The sequence below is a fragment of the Micrasema longulum genome, unplaced genomic scaffold (assembly GCF_059751315.1).
Source record: "Micrasema longulum isolate JH-2025_06_02 unplaced genomic scaffold, ASM5975131v1 h1tg001074l, whole genome shotgun sequence".
NCBI lineage: Eukaryota > Metazoa > Arthropoda > Insecta > Trichoptera > Brachycentridae > Micrasema > Micrasema longulum.
The window spans coordinates 376,271-395,242 of NW_028278262.1; the positions used below are offsets into that span (position 1 = coordinate 376,271).

At 30.5% G+C, this 18,972-nt stretch overlaps 2 non-coding genes across 2 annotated transcripts; one reads left to right on the forward strand and one right to left on the reverse strand.

Annotated features, from left to right (window-relative positions):
- Positions 1 to 7,400: 7,400 nt before the first annotated feature.
- TRNAA-AGC (transfer RNA alanine (anticodon AGC)) lies at positions 7,401 to 7,473 on the reverse strand. The gene has a single exon. It is a non-coding gene; the product is annotated as a tRNA-Ala (tRNA).
- Positions 7,474 to 14,036: 6,563 nt separating this feature from the next.
- On the forward strand, positions 14,037 to 14,109 carry TRNAA-AGC (transfer RNA alanine (anticodon AGC)). Its single transcript has one exon. It is a non-coding gene; the product is annotated as a tRNA-Ala (tRNA).
- Positions 14,110 to 18,972: the final 4,863 nt, after the last annotated feature.

The following is an 18,972-nucleotide window of genomic DNA, read 5'->3' on the forward strand; positions in this document are numbered from 1 at the left end:
TTTTACTGTATTTTTTACTTTGTATTTATCTATGTTTTTTACTATTCTTGTATAATGTTAACTTCTTCTTTCTAAAAATAATGGTTTTAAATTATTTTTTTTGATGTATTATTTTTTTCAATATTCTGACTGGTTAATTAAACTTTGTGAAAATGTATAATTTTATGTATATGATACGATAATAATTAAAAAACAATAAATCAATTGTGGATGTGTATTAAGAGGGTGGTTTAAGAATTAGCACGAAGAGATAAACCGTGAATTGAGAAGCGTTGAAATGTTCATTAATTAATATATTCATATTCTTGAACACTAATAAACATAAAATATAGGTAATCAATATCGAGGATGCTTAGGATTTATAATTAAGTATCCAAAAACAAATCTTTTTACGAGTCCTAACTGCAAATACATACAGTTATACAAAAAAAGCTAATTTTTTTATAGATGAAACTTACCGACAAAACAATGTCTTATCGCTGTAGGATAGTATTTTTCCCATAATAAATTATTTATTTCGATTTAATATTCTTTAAAACATGTTTGTTTATTTAATTATTATTAATAACTATTTAACATATAACAAAAGAGGTGAACAACATTTTAGAAAAGGAAATATAGAAGTGTGGGATATAAATCTAATCTCTGTTGTAATATGTTGATATTAGCAGCTCCCTAGGGGGTGGAATCTGGTCCATGTCTACAAAAATTTGGACAAAATCAAAACATTTTTGATAAATCTACCTGGTCCAAGAAGTATAAAAATTAAAAAATATTTTTAGGCGTGGCCTAGTGTGTAGGGGAAATAAATAATTTAGATGAATCTCACCGGCATCAATAATGGTTTCAGCTCTTTTACTTCATAAACATCCTCAAATTGAACTAACATGAATTTTCAAATACAGGCAAAATGGTGAATATTATACAGTGTGTAAAAAGGCCACTTAAACCAGCCAATTATAGTTCATAAACCCTGTAGGTGCCTAGACGTCTATATTGACTTCTCTCAAATGTTTTTATCTTAACAGTTCCCTAGGAGGCTGAATTCAGTCCTTATTTACAAAAAAAAATTATACTTTAAACATAGTTAATAACTATTTATATACCAATTCATAAGGGTTAATTTAGTGAAGTGTTTATTGGTTTAACACACATTACATATGTATATTTAATTAAAAATATAACATATAAATGTGTATGTAAGTAATATGTATTATTATTATTATTATTTTTTTTTTATTAAATTGAAAACATATTATACATAATTATATACAATATTCCCAAGATGTTTTTAAAAAAAAAAACATTTAGGGACATACAGATAACAAATTTATTTAAAGACGTTTTTACATTTTAAACTATAGTATTATTTACAAAAGCAGAAAAATTAAAATTATGATATACTACAAATTAAAAAGGGTGTGAAAAATACTTGAAAATAACAAAATAAACAGAATACTAGGCATGGAAATAAATTCAAAATAATGTTTACATTATGCAATCTGGGAAAGAAAATTGAAAAAGTTTAAAAATTTCATGTGTGTATATATACATACTGAACTAGCACAAAATAAAATATTTTTTTTTAATTAACAAAATATGCGCTCACCCAATACAGGTTAATTTTTTTTATAAAAAACGTATTGAAATTATGTATACAAGCTAAAAAAAGTATAAAAAAAACACAAATAACATTTAAATAGTATTAAAAATTTCATATACAAGCAAAAACGGTAGAATATTAAAAGATATATGTTCAAGATGCGCATTCTCTGGATAAACTATCATTATTTATTCAAAGTACTTCTGGAAAAAATAATTCTTCAATTCGCACGTCCTGTTTCTATATTTTGAAATTGGTACTTTATTATGTACATTTACCAAAATTGTTTCTGACTGTCATCGGGGAATTCTTACACAGTCTGGATCATAAATAAATGTAATGCGTGTGAAATAGCATATCCGAAATGTGAAATATAAGTAAAATTTGTAGTAATATTGATAATATCGATGTGAATAAAGGAAGTCCAGTACCTACATCAGAGCTGTGCATCATCAATGTAAGGTGGATCGACTTATCGGGCCGTGTTTGTAAACCTGATGATATGCAATCATATTCTGCTGGGATTATTATATGTGGGTACACGGATACACGTGTAGATGTGTGAACAGAACCGGCTTAAGTGATAGCAACATTATTATATTTTGTTTTACATAGATACAACATAATAAAGACATTTTTTGGGTACAGAGACACAGCTTATACTCGTAGTAACACAACCAAGAACGACCCATGCCTGTGAACTTGCCCCGACTCGCTAGTTCAAAAACCCGAATTAAAAAACATACATTAATATTATATATATACGTTCGCACATGTACATATTTAATACATATTAAATTCTATAAATTATTTCCATGACTAAAAATTTTGTTGGTTTTAATTGTCAATTATCTACTTGTTCTTTATATTTATACATAATTTTTATATTTGATTTGACTATCTTTTTATTATCACTATTTACAATAATGATAAATTTTCAAAATTATAAATGATAAATTTTCTAATTTATATTTATGCCAGGAATTTTACTATTACTTTCTACATAATTTTTTAATATTGTAATCCTACAGCGAGCACAAGAGGTTGCCTCTTTTTTACGGTGATAGTTCGTTTCGTTTTTTGCTTTTATACTTATGCATTCTTATGTATTTATTTTTGCTAACATGCTTTAAATTAAGTTTTTAACAAACAAAAAATTTAATGTTTTTTAATTGGGTTTCATTTTTTAAAAAAATATTTATAATATATATTCTAATTAATATTTTTGCTTTAATTTTTTTTTTTCGGTAGGTTTTTTTATTTACACTTACGTTTCATTTTCTATGTATTAATGCTGAATTTTCTAATTCATATTTATGCTTCAATTTTTATTGTTATCGGATCGTTTTCAAATTTACATGTACTTTTCATTTTTTTATATTTTTTGAATATTTTAAAGATGTATTTTTAAAAAAAAGGTCCATCCTAAACACAAGAATTTCCTAGCTATTCGGGACCTGAAACAGATAACCTCTGTAAATTTTAAAACTTCGAAATAAATATTACTAATTACAAGATTAACCAATCAAATTTATACGGCTTATCGGACACCGGTGGAGATCTTTTAAAAAAACACATTATTACACTATTTAACTTATACTTAATACTGCCATCTAAACAAATTTAAGTGAGATTTATTTACAAGGAAAATAACTATTCCATTATTTATTACGAAAGCACTGTGCAAAATTTACCATTCAGTCCATATTTGAAGAATCAATATTTCTTCAGTTCTTTCATGCGCTGATTTATTTTTATGTAAAAAAAAGTAGGGGATTTTATAATGGGAGTTGATTTTGAACAATGCTCCAATCGAGGAGCTGAATTTTAATTACAAAATAAAATAATAAAACCAACACGCCGTTTTCTAGTAGAGATAGGCCGAGAGGATAAAACGCCGTATCACTCTAATTTTAATTATAATAATAGAAATACGTATTTGGTTTAATGCCACTTTTATTTTAAATATTCACCAGTGACCGGGCTGCATTGTGGCTGACATCGTTAGACTGGTGAAAGACTAAAGCTCTTATTATCATTTCCTCATTCGCTCCAAGTGATGCATAAGGCCTAACATCAACACTCCAATCACAGCGTACATATTTCACTTTTTGTGCTGTTACATGTTCACTTAATTGCCATACTTACTAGTTCTTTGCTCAATGCATTATCATTGCGTTTTTTAAAATTATTTTTCATTATCAACTTTTTAAAATCATTCACATGTTGTTGAAATTCCATTTGTCGATGCGTTTTGAAACTGCAAGACTTTTTGTGATGATAGCTATCATATTATTTTTATCATATTATGTAAATGTTATCAACTATCAAATATCTAAATTTAGTAAATGGGGTCGAGAATTTCAACCGTCCATGCGATCAGTAGCTGCAAGACTTGTTGTTATCTAACTTCTAATTTTATAAATTTGGTTTTTATTTAGTTTTTAAAATATCACTTAAACTCTAAACTTCATTGTCAAATAAAAAATAAAAAAATACAAATGTAAATAGGGGCTAGATTTCTTATTGTCCATGCGCTCTGTAGCTGCAAGACGTTCTGTTATCTAGCTCATGTATATCATAATTGGAGACGAGGAACTAGAATCCCAACCGTCCATGCGCTCTGTAGCTGCAAGACGTGTTGGGATATTTATTTATTGTACAGCGCCCTTGAGGTGATTTTCACAAAAATGGCGCTTTTTAAATTATACAATATTATTATTATTATAGGTATTTTCTTTTTACTTGGAAGGAAAGTTGAATAATTGCAGTAAAAAACTGTTTCTTAAACCAATATTTCTCTGACAAACACAAGATCGGTAGGCAAATGCGCCAATCACTACATTACGAGGCGGACTTATATTCACTCGATTTCCCTTTTTATGATTTTTACCTGAATGTAGCTACAGAGTCGAAAATGTTTGTCCATTTCAGGTATCGGTTCAGGTTCTATTTCACACAGAACTATATTTTTTAAATATTAAGCTTATATTTTATCCACCCCTGTAAATGCGCACAACTACCCCTCAATCTACAATCTACAATGCACCGGTCAGTGAAGCGACAGGGTTGTAACGAGGGCCTAGCACCCTTTAGGGCGTTTTACCCTTCTCTACCAACCCAGAAAGCCTTTCTACCCCCCCGCTTCTCAATAAATCATTACAATATTGTGTGTGATCTTGGCAATGTGCAAATTTGTACAATAACGCTGCAGTAATGATGCAGTTATGCAACATACACACCCCTTTATGTGAACATTCCCAATTTTCTTCTTGCTCACGTTGTGTATAAATTAACGACGGGATGTGGTCCCATGGTAATTCCACGGACTCAGAATCAGGAAGTCCAGGTATTTATTTACGACTAAGATAAAATTGATCCAAATGTTAACATTGAAACATTTTCTATGTGAATTGTCCAGTCCAAGATACAATTAATTTCGATTTCTAAATATCTTATATTTTTCACATTGTTTATAAAATTACATGTGCATTTGTCACTATCCAGATCAGTTTTATTACATTTATAAATCAATATTTTATCACACTTAGGTTGTTTTTTTTTCATTCAATGTCAAAAGATTAGAGTCTAAACAACCCTTGATCATGAAAAGCGCTTTTTCCGCTGTTTGGTAAGTTTCTTCCCAAGTGTCTTCATTAATGAGAATAATAGTGTCGTCGACAAAACTTATTGTTTTCATATTTCATTCTTAGGGATTTAGGATCAAGCCAAATAAGTAAAATGCGTGTACTGTTTATAAAATTTGTTTTATTGGTCTATATAAATTGATTATGTTTTTTATGATTATTTTAGTTTCTTATTGTTTATTATGTAAATGATAATAAGTTAATTAGATTAATTCCGTTTTTTTTGTTGTTATTATTATGTTAACTTTGTTTAATAGCTAGTCTTAGGCATGTTTCACATTTTGTAAAAAGGTTTCCCTCGGCACGGGACACCCCGTGAAGAAACAAATAACATAAAATAAATAACAAAATAAATTCACAGTTAATTTCAAGTCAAATATTTTACCCAAATACTTCATTCCTTACACTTTCTCAATAGTTTTGCCATCTTTAATCTATATAAATATACATTTGTCATTAGACATGATTTTTTTTCTTTTTCCGTGTATTTAGTTTTAAACATTAAGTTTTAATAGTTAACATTAAGTTTTAATTTGTTAATTTTTAGCCATTTAAATATGCTGTTTAAGTCTTTAAATTAATAATTAATTAAAACATGGAATTATTTGGACCAACGCTATTTTAAGTATGTCTAAACCTTTATAGAAACGAATTTAATCTAGATGCTATCACCGCCCACTTTTGGCAATAAGTGTGTTTTTGAGTGGCATTATTTTTTTGGGTTTTTAATACCTTGGATTTAACTTTTTCTTGCGGCTAGCGGCCGCAGATGGTGCGTTCCACTTCACCGAATACCCCTAAAGGAGGTGTAAAGGTTATGGTTATCCACGAGAGTGGAAGGGATTGACGCCTTTCAATATAATAATAACGTAGGTACGCCGCAATAAGGATAGTAAGGGTAGGTATATAATAATACAAAATAATTCCACGTTCTGCTAATACACAGATTGTAGGATAAGATGGCGGTAGAGTACAAAAACGCCAAGATTCATTATCAAACCTACAGTGATAAAAGGCTGGAAAAAGTATTACTAAAAAACGAGATAATAGAATAGACAGCATTTTCAAAATCGGTATGATTTATTAAATTTTTAGTTGTGTACTTCAACAGGAGTAGTAAACCTTTTTGACAGGTAAATTTGTAAGGCATTGACTGGACATATGACCTGGTATTGATTGTTTTAAGTGATCGCTTTACAACACTGTAACACTCTTTCTCAATCGTTTTTTTTTTTATGCTTGTTTAAATGCTCTTCTTGATGCTTAGCAATCGCGATGGAAATCATTACCTCCAGGGAGGGTTACCTTTCTTTTTTTCCGCCAATCCGTCAGCGCTTAAAAGGTCTCGGGTTATTTACTTAAAAGGGTATTTTCACTCATTTCACAGCCCCTGGACTGTTACCTGAAATGTGCGACTGATCGGCTTCCCTTCATGTTACAAAAATGATCAAGATACGCTGCGATTAGTATACCAATGCAGTGCCCTATGCACCATTAGTTGCGGAAAATGAAGGATGATGATGATATTTGAAAACTTGTAGAAAGCTAAGATTGCCTTTTTTTTAGTAATTGAAGCAGTTGGTTATCCAAGTATAGAATAAGTAGAATTAATAAATATTCAAAATATTGCGAAAGGAAAATTTGAAATTTTGGTAATACAAGACTAATAATGCTCCTGTGTAAAAACGGAGCGTTTTTTTTAATTTCTTAATTTTAACATTATTTTTTTTAATTAAGTTGTGAAAAGTATTTTATTTAATTTAAATATGTGTTATTTTATAACTACGTTTTTTACGAGCGTTTTTTTTAATTTCTTAATTTTAACATTAATTTTTTTAGTTAAGTTGTGAAAAGTATTTTATTTAATTTAAATATGTGTTATTTTATTACAACGTTTTGGCAATTACGGACTGAAATTTGTTAAAAATATTTCTTTATGTGTGTTTTTAATTTTGTGTCTGAAATATATCCAGAATCGCAGACGAGTATTTTTCACTCGTTCCAACTCTTGGGCCAAATTCCGAAAAAATAAGTATGTGGAAAAAAAAAAACATTGTTTTATTTAATTAATCATATTATGTCAAACTGTACTCGAAATAAAAGATAAAAATTGAAAAATACTTTATCTTTTGGTAAAATAAAAAGAGGTTTGGAGGCGCCGGGTATCGATCCCGGTACCTCTCACATGCTAAGCGAGCGCTCTACCATCTGAGCTACGCCCCCGGTTGAACTTACATTCGATTAATCCGATATTATTGTATTAACGTGACCTTGATCTCGTTATGTGACGTAAATACCAACAGGCTATTGTGATTTGTTTAATGTCGAAATGTATGTAGAACCACTTTCACTAAAGGTGTGTCCAGCGCTTAATGAATGCAGAGCGTTAACTGTGATAATGTATTCTGAGTATTCTCTCCATAAGGCAGTTTTTTTTTTTTTGTAAATACAAAACACGTTTACTGATTTGTAGTGACTGACCGAAATAAAATTTCCAGCCGAAACTAAATTTCGGCTTTGGTCCTAGTTTTGGCCGAAACGGAAACTTATTTGATAAGTTTAAAGTCACCTGAAAACGCCCAAAATTAAGCATTTTACTGTTAAATTGTTCGAGTTAATAAAATTATATTTTTAAATAAAACACACGAAGAAATAAAATTCATGAATTTAATTTGTTATTTTTTTATTTTTAGCGCTTTTTGGTTCGATGTTACGTTATACATGTAACTTTTATGTAACAGTTCTTCAATGAATGTAATAGGAAATTTTATTTGTTAACTATAAAGGAATTACAAAAATGGTAATTTGAAAGATCCTAGAACTACCGACTATCTCAAACAATTCAACAATTCACAAAATTTAGCCTATTTTTTATTTTTTTTTGCTTATTGATTCATTCAAAATTACATTCGTTTACATATTCATGAATTTATTAAGACTTTTTAGGCTGTGCCCGTGTTAAGCCATAACAATAAACAATAAAAAATACACTAAAAAATCATAAACCGTGATTTCAAACAAATTTAACTCTACTGCTTTCGTTGCCCTTTTCACTGTCAGTTCAAAAATTTTATCGAATATTTTTATTCTTCCTCATGCCCATATTGTAAACAGGAATGTTGCAAAAACTGTATTCATCTTCATCATCATTTCCTTTCCGCACCTAATAGTGCATAGGGCACTGCATCGGTACACCAATTGCAGCTAATCTTAAAGATTTTTGTTACATGAAGGTAAGATGATCAGTCTTACGCTTCAGGTACCAATCCAGGGACTATGAAATATATTAGTGTAAAAACACCCTTTAAAATTAATGTTTTATATCAACCATGTCGGGAATCGAACACGAAACCTCGCGTATAGCAGGCAAACCCACTGACAGAAAACTGTGTTTAAAAAAAAAACTATGTGTTTGTCAAATTGTGTCGCTATTATTAAATTCAGTTATAAAAATATTTTTCCAAAAAGGTATTTTTCATAAAATAATGACATCCATTTAGATTATTATTACCGGCTAGTGACCGGTTTCAAGTCTAGTGAATGCTTAATTTTTCATTTTTAATTAATATTTTTATTTGATGTGCAAAAAATGGACCGTCAAAACACATGAGACTCACTGTATGCTGAGCTCTATTCAGTAGAAAATTATGTTTCTTTTAAAATGTAATATCAAATTTTAAGGAACTTGTTTAGGAAATAAAAAATAACGTAAAACGAAGTACCTCTCTTAACACGGTTTTTAACAATATTAGAGGGGTAGAAACGTTATTTTTAGTTATGTATCTACATACCCTTTTTAGTTTTATTATTGTTTTGCAAGACAATTTTTATAAATAATTAACAATAAATAAATTAGGAAATACGCCAATAAAATGGTTGGAAATCTCAAATCAATAAAGTGCGTTGTGCATCATTGGGCGAGCATATGATGATGAATTAAGGGAACATTGCTTTTTTTCTCATAACCCCTTTATGTTAGAAATATAAGGATGTCACAAACTCTTCAGTCTTCAGCCCCCTTCTCGTACATATCCTTCATATTTCGAGTGCGCTAACTTACGTCTGTTTGTGCTTTTATTTCGTCATATCTCCCTAAGAGCTTTTTAGGTTAGGGAAGGAAAGAGGATCTCATTCAGAAAGTGTACATTTGCATATCCATTTTTGCTGAAATAAAATATTTGACACTGTTTCAACAAATAAGTAGAACCTCATCAAAAAGAATTTACAAAAATATTTGATTGTTTAAAAAATATATTAATAAAACTTTGTGGTCAAATATTTCAAGAAATGTGAGTAAATAATATTCGTATATTTCCACTTACCGACATTTCTGTCTATCAGTTTTGGGACTACTCGCGTCTTCTTCAGGACATTAAATAAAATAATACGAATCGTATAATTTTATACAAAATTTTAATAAAACTTACTAAAAAATTAACATTAATTCTAGAAAGGAGATGATATGGAAATAAGAAGGAGAAAGGAACAACGCAAGTATTTAGATAGTGACATTTTAATATTGATTTTAACGTAAATAAAGAAAGGGCGTCTCTAGCATTAGTGGGTAGATTATTCCACAATTGAGCAGCTACTACTGTGAAAGAGCAAAAAAAATAGAGCGATGAAAGGGTTTTTAAAGGGTTTTCTCGTTACTAAAACGAAGAGATAGTCCATGTTGTAATAGAGGTTGGAAGAGTTCACTCAGATTAACAGGCTAAGGGGGATTATTATATCTTTCACACAAACAACGGCCACAGAACAGCGTCTCTCTGTCTTCCTTGTTATAAGTTCTATTCTCGTGCTTTTTCTTTTAAAGTAAAACAAATTTATTCTGGTTTTGGCATTACTTTCATTGGTATAATTATTCTTCACATAGTTAGAATAATTATTTTTTGTGTTCAAATCCAGCATATAAATACAAAGTTTACTTTCCAAATCCATTGTGAATATGTTCATTTGAAGATTACAAAAAAAAAACTGCGTCATTTAAATAAATAAGAGAGATATATCAAGTCTTGTATCCTATGTAGACTCGTGTTGTACCACAGCCACTCGAGAGTTAGGGGTGGAGTATGTATTTACTAGGTATAGGGTGACCATTACAATAAAACATTGTTGGTCATCCCAACTCAACACAGGATGTTAGTCCCATTGAGTTGGGACTTGTGTAGACATAAATATAAATACCTATCTAAGTCGATTATTTGTAAATGAAATAAATTAATGATAAGTTTAACTAAGGAAAAAAAGTTTTTAAATTCTGTAATGTCCTGCCGGTAAAACAATTTTGTAACTACAAATTGATTGTAGATCACTTCGTTGATCCGAAATATAAAAAAGAGTTCCCCACACTCACAACACTAGATTAAAAACTAAGGGCTCCCTGTTTGTTCCCCGAATCACAAATTACTTCGGCGAGCGAACATTAAATCTCGTTGTTACAAGATTGTTCAATGATCTCCCACAGACCATTATTAACATGAAGGATCTTCAAATGAAAAAAAAGAACTGAAGAAATATCTTCTAGATACTTTATAGTGCCTGTTTATAAATAAATTAGTAAAATATAAATAAAATTAATGTAATATAAACCTGTCATAAAAAAAAAATATGTCCCACTGAAAAGTCTTTTGACTTAGTGGGTAACAAATTCTCATATATTTTTTAATAATCAAATAAACGCTGCTCTACAGCACTAAAACTGAAAAAAAAGTAAAATAAATAAGTTTTTACGTAGCCTTGTTATTTTTTAGTTATGTATGCATACATGACTTAGCCCTTATGATATTACATGGTTTAAGTGGCGCTTCAAGTGGTTAGGTACTTGGGTACCTACTCTTCCAGGGATTCTTCCACTTCCTCTTTGCCTCTTCAAACATTTCTCAAACTCACCCTCGCAATGATAAAATTCTAAAATGCGAAATTAGTATCATTCTAATAATAATTAATATTTGGCTGATTTATAGAGCGCCATATTTGTAAAAAATCACCTCAAGGGCGCTTTACAATTGTATACCTAAACTTACATTCTAACTAAACTAAATATTTCCAGATTTAAAATTGAGGTATGATAGTCTAAAGAAGTGGGATTTTAGTCTGGATCTGAACTGACTGGGACTGTCGATGATTCGTAAGTTTGAAGGCAATTGGTCCCAGGCAGAGGGGCCGGCGCGGCAAAAGCACGATCTCCAAATCTAGTGTTTGGGGAGCGCCGGATTTCGACAAGTTTTCCTCTTCCTGAATCAAATGCTGACCTAACAGTAGATTTTTTTTGACATGTATTTTTCCTAATACAAAGGTCCGATAGGTATTTTGGAGCCATTTCATGAAGGGATGTGAATAATGTCCAGCAAATTTTGTATTTTATTATCTCTGGGCTTTTTAACCAGTGCAAATCTCAAAGATGTTGCAAGATGTGAGAATATTTTTTTACTTCCGTAATAAGCCTTGCCGCTGCATTGAAAACAGATTGAAGTTTATAAGTTTGATATTTTGGGAGATTTTGGGAGATCTAATGTAATTATTCATAAATTTATTGCATCCTGTATAAAAGTGGAAATAACAGATTGAAAATATAACAAATAAACTTAAAAGACTAACGTATATATTCAACACAATTTGAAAAATAAATAACGTAAAGAAACTTTAAAAGATTTATTTTACATTGTGCCAATCCATTTTAGAGTACGGTATAATCGGATGGGGTGGTGCGAGTGACACAGTTTTAAATAGTGTATTTGTTGCACAAAAATCCATAATTTAAATAATACTCAGAGTCCCGATACAGACATCTACTGAAGAAATACTCAACTAATCACAACTTATGACACCAAAGCAATTATACGCTAAAACAATACTCACATACAGATTCAAAACTACTCTCACCCAAATGAAAGTCATAACCCCTACAATACATCACAAACAAATAATATAATCACCAGATCCTCAACACAAAGACAACTTAAACACACACAAATTAATACTACTTTCGGACAAAAGGATTTTGAGTATTATTCAGTTAAAATCTATAACCTTCTTTCACTATCTATTATGACAAATAGTAACAAGAAAATGTTTGAAAATGCTTTTAAAAAATGGATAATGGAGCTAGGTAGAAGTTAAATGGATTGTCTTATTCGTCTAAACCAATATTGAATCAACTGCTCCAAAAGTGTTTGGCTTATATTAGGTTTTTGTTCTTTCATTGTGGGTTTTGTAATATAAACAATTTGGATGTACATAAATTAATTATCAACATAAATACGTAGTGTTCAAAACTGTCTAAACATTTTATTTATTATTTCTGTTTATTAAGTTAGTCTTCTTTGTTTATTTTCAAATATAAAAATATTTAAAAAAAAGTATATTGTTAAGTGTCCTCGGCTCGGGTAATCGCAGTGAGGTCACATTTTTTTATTATTGATTATAGTTTGTAAGAGCAAAAATGTAAAATAAAAAAATAAATATTTATTTCCATGGAATCTCTCGAAAGACGAAAAATTCTTAAGGTACATAAATTTTAATCAAAGTTTGTTCGAAAATGTCCTAACAAGACGAAACGCGTCACAATATACACTTTGTATATTTTATAAATATAAAGTAGAATTATAATCCAATAAACTTATTTTATTTTGGATACATTACCAAATTTAATGTGGAATTTTACCAATTGTCCGCATACACAATAAATAAACTATGTAAAATTATAAAATGTTTTTTTTACGTAAAATAATAATTTCACTTAAAGATAAATAATATGGTAATAAATATAATAACAACTTATGTAACATTCTGAACTTTTAATTCATAGGATTACAAACAATGAGGAAGTTAAGTTGCTTTTTACATATTTTTTTGTATATTATTTATTTTTATGTATTCTATTATCATCGCACTGATTTTTTAAAGTTTTTTTATTTTTTATTACTGCGCTTGTGACGTCACTAGTTCTCTTCGGGAGTTATCCTGTTTTGAGAATTGTTTTTTCCGGAAACCGGAAATACATCACAACACTATCTATGGATTCAGTAGAGCTTGTGACGTCGTCCAAAGTAGTTATTATTTTTTAGTTTTCTTGTGTATTTTCGAAAAACTTTGGCTTTTAAATAAGTGATCTAATTTTCCCCGCGTTTAGCGTTTAAGAAAAGATTTTCTACTTCCGATTTCCCGTAGCACTAAACTATCGCAATGTATAGAGGTACCTTATCATTTATTCACGGGTAGTTATGCATTTATAAGTACCGGCCAACCTCTATGGTACCGACATATATTTTTAAAAAATCTCTCACTTCACTATTTGTGTATTCTATTTATGATAAATGAAAATATCATTAATTAATAGTCCTAATAATGATAATAATAATAATAATAATAATAATCCTGTTCCTTTTATGCATCTGGTGCATAGGGCACTGGGTGATTGAAATTGAAATTTATCATTTTTATTACATAAAGGTCTTCTAAACTAGTCTTACCCTACTGTTGACAATCGCAGTGTTAATGCTTCCTATGTTAATACTTCAAAAATAAATATTCATTTTATAAAATAAATTGCTTAAATATTATTATTAATATTTCAACTCTTATAATTTATGCGCATTTAGAAAAATAATTTTAATTATTTAATTAATAAAAGAAAAATGAAATTACATACCTACACGCACTTGGTCTTTTCTGCGAAGATTAAGAAATAATAAAAGCATGTTTAATTATGTTAGTGAAAGTAATGTGTATATAGTTGGACATTATTTTAGGTCCCATTAGATTTTTTCGAAGACTTGGCCATCGGGGGCGTAGCTCAGATGGTAGAGCGCTCGCTTAGCATGTGAGAGGTACCGGGATCGATACCCGGCGCCTCCAAAATTATTATTTTTTGTTTTGAATAATTTAAGGCATATTAATGACACTTCAACTTATTTGAGTATTGAAATTTCATTTACATAGGTTATCCAAAAATATTACATTTAAAAAAATGCCTTAAGTAAGGAAATATCTCATCCTACGAATGCCGATAAAAATATATGAAATAGATTACAATAATTAATTGTACCTTCAAAATCAATATGGATTTTTTTTTTTGTAAACGTGAAAAAGAAATTCAATAAAAATACGTTCGTTGAAAACCGCGACGTGGTTGTTGTGACATCAAGATTAGTGAAATTGTTCTACATAAATTTCAATGGCAGGAACAAATAATCATGAATCGTGACGTATTAGGGGCGCGGCCAATGGAATCACTGTTTTTGCGGGAATTCAAAATGGCCAATTAAAAAATATTTTTTATGCTTCTAATAATAAGCCAAATTTTTGTTTTAGTGGACAGTATTTCATAGACCTTTATTACTTCAAAATGTAAAAGAAAAAATTATATTTCCTTATTCAGGATTTCACCCATGCCAGATCGATAAAAACTATTATATTTTTCAGGGATGAAACTGTTTAGAATATGAGTGCCTAGACATTTTTAAAGCATATGACCTGTAATTGGTTGTTTTATGTCACCACTTTACACAATATTTAACATTCACCATTTTAAATATTTTTTGTTTTACTTTCAATGCTGCAGAAAAGTGGTTAAGATACATGTCATTTACTATGCACTAGTCGCTTAATATTCCGTGTCCCGCCGGATAAAGAATACAGCTCTGTGTGTGAAATAGAACCAGAATCCTGGACGAGCATTTTTGACTCGATGGCTACTCTCAGGAATGAATGCTAAAAAATAAAATCCAGTGGGGATCAGTTGGCCTCGCAGTGTAGTGGTTGACGCAATTGCCTACCAGTTTTAAAGTCTCGGGTTCGATTTTGGGCGAGTCAACGTGAAATATTTGTTTAAATTATGGTTTAACACATCAATATTTTACGAGCCCTGGACTTGAAGCGTAAGACTGATTACATTAATTTCCATCTAGCAAAAATGATCTAAATACACCGCCACTGAAGTACCGATCCAGAGCCCTTTGCACCACGGGGTGCCGATAGGAAAATGATAAATGATGATAAATTTATTTGTATGTAGGGGTGAAATAATTTATTCAGATCTTACCTGCATCAATAAAAGTTTCAGCTATTTAACTTTACAAAAATCAACAAATTGAAGAAATGGATGTTTGAACATTCACATATTGGCGAATGTGTCACAGTGTGAAAATAGCCAATGACAGGTTGTAAGTCCAGTAAATGCCTATACTTTTTAATGTTCTCCGTGTCTATTGTAATATGTTAACATTAATTTAACTACTCGTAACGCAAGGATCGTTTATAAAACGCAATAATCGGCCGGTATACCAATATTAGATCAAAATTGTATCTAGTTTACTAACGGATGTATATAAAACCGCCCTTATTGAAATAAAGTGGAAATTCAATTCGATTAAATTTTAAAAATCATAATACATAAAGCTTGAAACTTTTAAGGCGTATGGTTTAAAATCACGTCATTTAAAATAATTCAAACTGAATATTATAAATTTCGGAGTGTTCATCCCTCTGTAATAATTTTGTGGTTTTTACGCTAAGATTATGAACCTTAAAGGAATGTAAATAAACGAACATCTGAAATATTTCCTAAACAGAGGCTTATAATTAATGAAAACAAAAAGATTTGTATTTAAATTCATACTGAAATCTCTTAATCCACTCGAATAATTTAGCTGAAAAGCGAACTAATTTTGTAACCCTATCTATTTTCAAAGCCTTTACAAACAAGCGGCTGTATTAATTTTTCTCTGTTATTTAATTTCATTCATAAGAAATTAAAATATGTAATTATTATTTACGACTTCTTCCGGGTTTTCTGTAATTTTTAATATTTTGTGATCTTTCATAGTTTTTAAAATCATCATCATAAATATCCATTCCAGATAATGCATAAAACCTGTACATCTGTTAGTACTTTAAATAAATAAATCTCCACCTTCAGAAAGGTAAGGTGATCAGTATTACGTTTTGGGTACCAGTCCGGGAACAGTGAAATGTTGCAGTGTAATTCCACGATAAAATCTTTCTTTTTATTTTGATCCTTCAAGAATCGAACCTGGGACCTTTAGCTAAGTCGAAAAACATGGAAACCACTATACTACGAAGCTCCCTTTTCTCGACTGGATTTCCTCATTCATTCAATATTTTATTTATAAGTTTACAAAAATACTTTCAATCGCCTCTAAAGTAAAATCAATTTTCCTGTTCAAAAATGTGTATATTTGTATGAAAAATTTAGGTACTCTCGTCAGTAACATGTAATTAAACACGTTTCAAAAATAATTTCGTATTAATCATATCATTTTTTTTACAGAAAATTTTATTTTACTTTACAGACAATTGAAAATAAATCTTTCAACATCCCATTGTAATACGGACCCAGGATTTTGCGTTTGTTTTACACTCAGAATAAAAAGTGAAATCAAAACTAAACATTTTCGTAAAACTCATATTTCAAGGAATTATGTTTCCAAATTTGGTCAGCAAAAGTTTAAAGGAGAATTCTTATTGGATTTTAGAAATAAAACACGTGTAGTAGTGTATCCTTCTTCTATAATACATTACAATAAACTATCGCCAATAACTTTTACTAACAAACTTAAGAGGACACGCAGTCTAACTTTTCTTCATACAAATGTCCCTTACTTTCGCCCTGGATTATGGTATTAGAACAATGATTTTTTAACTCTCTAGATATTTTCCATTGGCAAAGCGTGTCTTTGTTGTTTTGTGGGGTCCATAGTTCATTGATCGATGACACACACACGCAATGTTTTCACCTGAAATAATGAAGCAAGTCATCATTATATATTGAGTATAATACAAAATATTCTGAAAGACTAACAGTTTTACACATAAAAGATCAGTCTACATAACAGCAACGTTCTTCAGTACATTCACTTTGTTCCTATCATGAAGACACGAAGAACAAAGGAACGCGGAACGTAAAGAGACCACAGGGCGTGGTGACGTCAGTCAGCTCAGCCAGTCAGCCCAAGCAAGACAGTCTAATAAATCAACCCAACCAAATCAGCTCAACCAGTCAGCCTAAGCAAGTCAGTCCAAAGAATCAGCCCAACCAAGTCAGTTCAACGCAGTCACTCAGTTTCAGTACGTAGTTCAAAGGCAGCCAGTTCACTCATCATTGCCATTACTCTCATGTCCCGTAAAAGTTCCATTAATTTATTCGCCATGTAAGGAATATACCTTAGAATACCAACATCGTGTTTTCTGTCTACCTTAAACTAGAATAGGAGCTCCAATCATCAACAGCCGAAATCTTACAGTTTTGTAAGATTAAGGTTGTCAATGATTGAAACCTAACTGCTTGAAGCTAAACTGGCCGTGCACAACGGAGTTTTAGTCCCAACACTATGTATGGAAGTGAAACATGGAACTGGCAGAGGAAGGATGAAAGCCGAGTGAACGCGGTTAAAATGCGATCTCCTCGACGAATGTGTGGGAAATCAATGTTTAATAAGGTTACGAATTATGAAATTAGACGAGAATGTAAATCTGAGTCAAGTATAATTGATAAAATCAAGAAAGGGTCTCTGAGATGGTTTGGTCATGTAGAACGAATGGACGGTGAAAAAATGGTAAAACGAGTATATATGGGGAAAATGAACGGTAACTTGAGAGGAGGACAACCAAGGAAGACGTGGCATGATTAGATAAACTAAAATCTTAAGTCTGGTCATGTCAAAAGCAGATTGAACCAAAGGGCATGTATGTCAAGATGTATGTGGAAGAAGCTAGGAATGTATGCCAGGACAGACGTGTGTGGCGGTCCATTCTCTCTGCCTACCCTTACGGGGAAATAGCGTGATGGTAGTAGTAGTATGAATGAAGCCAGAACCATAAAAAAACCTGTAAAAGCACCCGGCTTTAATTGCTGTCCTAAAAAAAATATATTCTCATACTCTTTCTAAAAAAACAAAAAATGGTTCAGTTTTGAAATGCAGAAAATGGGGCTGTGAAACGTTGATTTTTTTCCATTTTAGCTAGGCATAATCACACAGTATCGAGAAAGCATTTGCAAGAGAGTGACAGAAAAACTTTGCGCCGTATATTATCTTAAATGTTTTAGAGTTCTTAAATTAATTTATGTAAAACATAAAATGCGTTTATGGGGCCAATGGAAGCCACTAAAAATGTGAATTGTAAATTAACAAATATTTTTTTAATTAGTTTGTTTTGTTGTTGGATTGTTGAAATAAAGAAATATAATATTTTTGACTGCCTCGACGAGAATTACTAAGAAATTATTATAAAGCTCTCATAAAATCAGTAGCAGATGGTATGTTATTTCTACCAAACTCCTGCAACAAACGAAGTGCAAACATTAGCTTAGCGTAAGTAAATTAAGTCTTTCTAGTGTGAAATTTACACAAGCAAAGGGAGATATATGTTTTTGTTGAGATAGAATTATCAAAAAACCTTACCGTCAGTATCAACGGGAATTATTTGAAAAAAAAAATTTTTTTTTTTTAAATTAAAAGAAATATTTGTGTTCTTATGATTTACCCAAATATTTAATTTTGAGGGCCATTTTCAACGAGTTGTAAATAACTCACTATTATGAAATAAAAAAGTTAATTGAAAAGCTTATTACTAGTGACTGACCAATAAAACCATTTTTGGCTTGGTTTAGGTTTCTGCCTAAAATAGCCGAAACTTCGGCTCAGGCGAAACCTGCGGTCGGGATGTGTCAAATTACGTTCGGCTGTACTCGGATACATT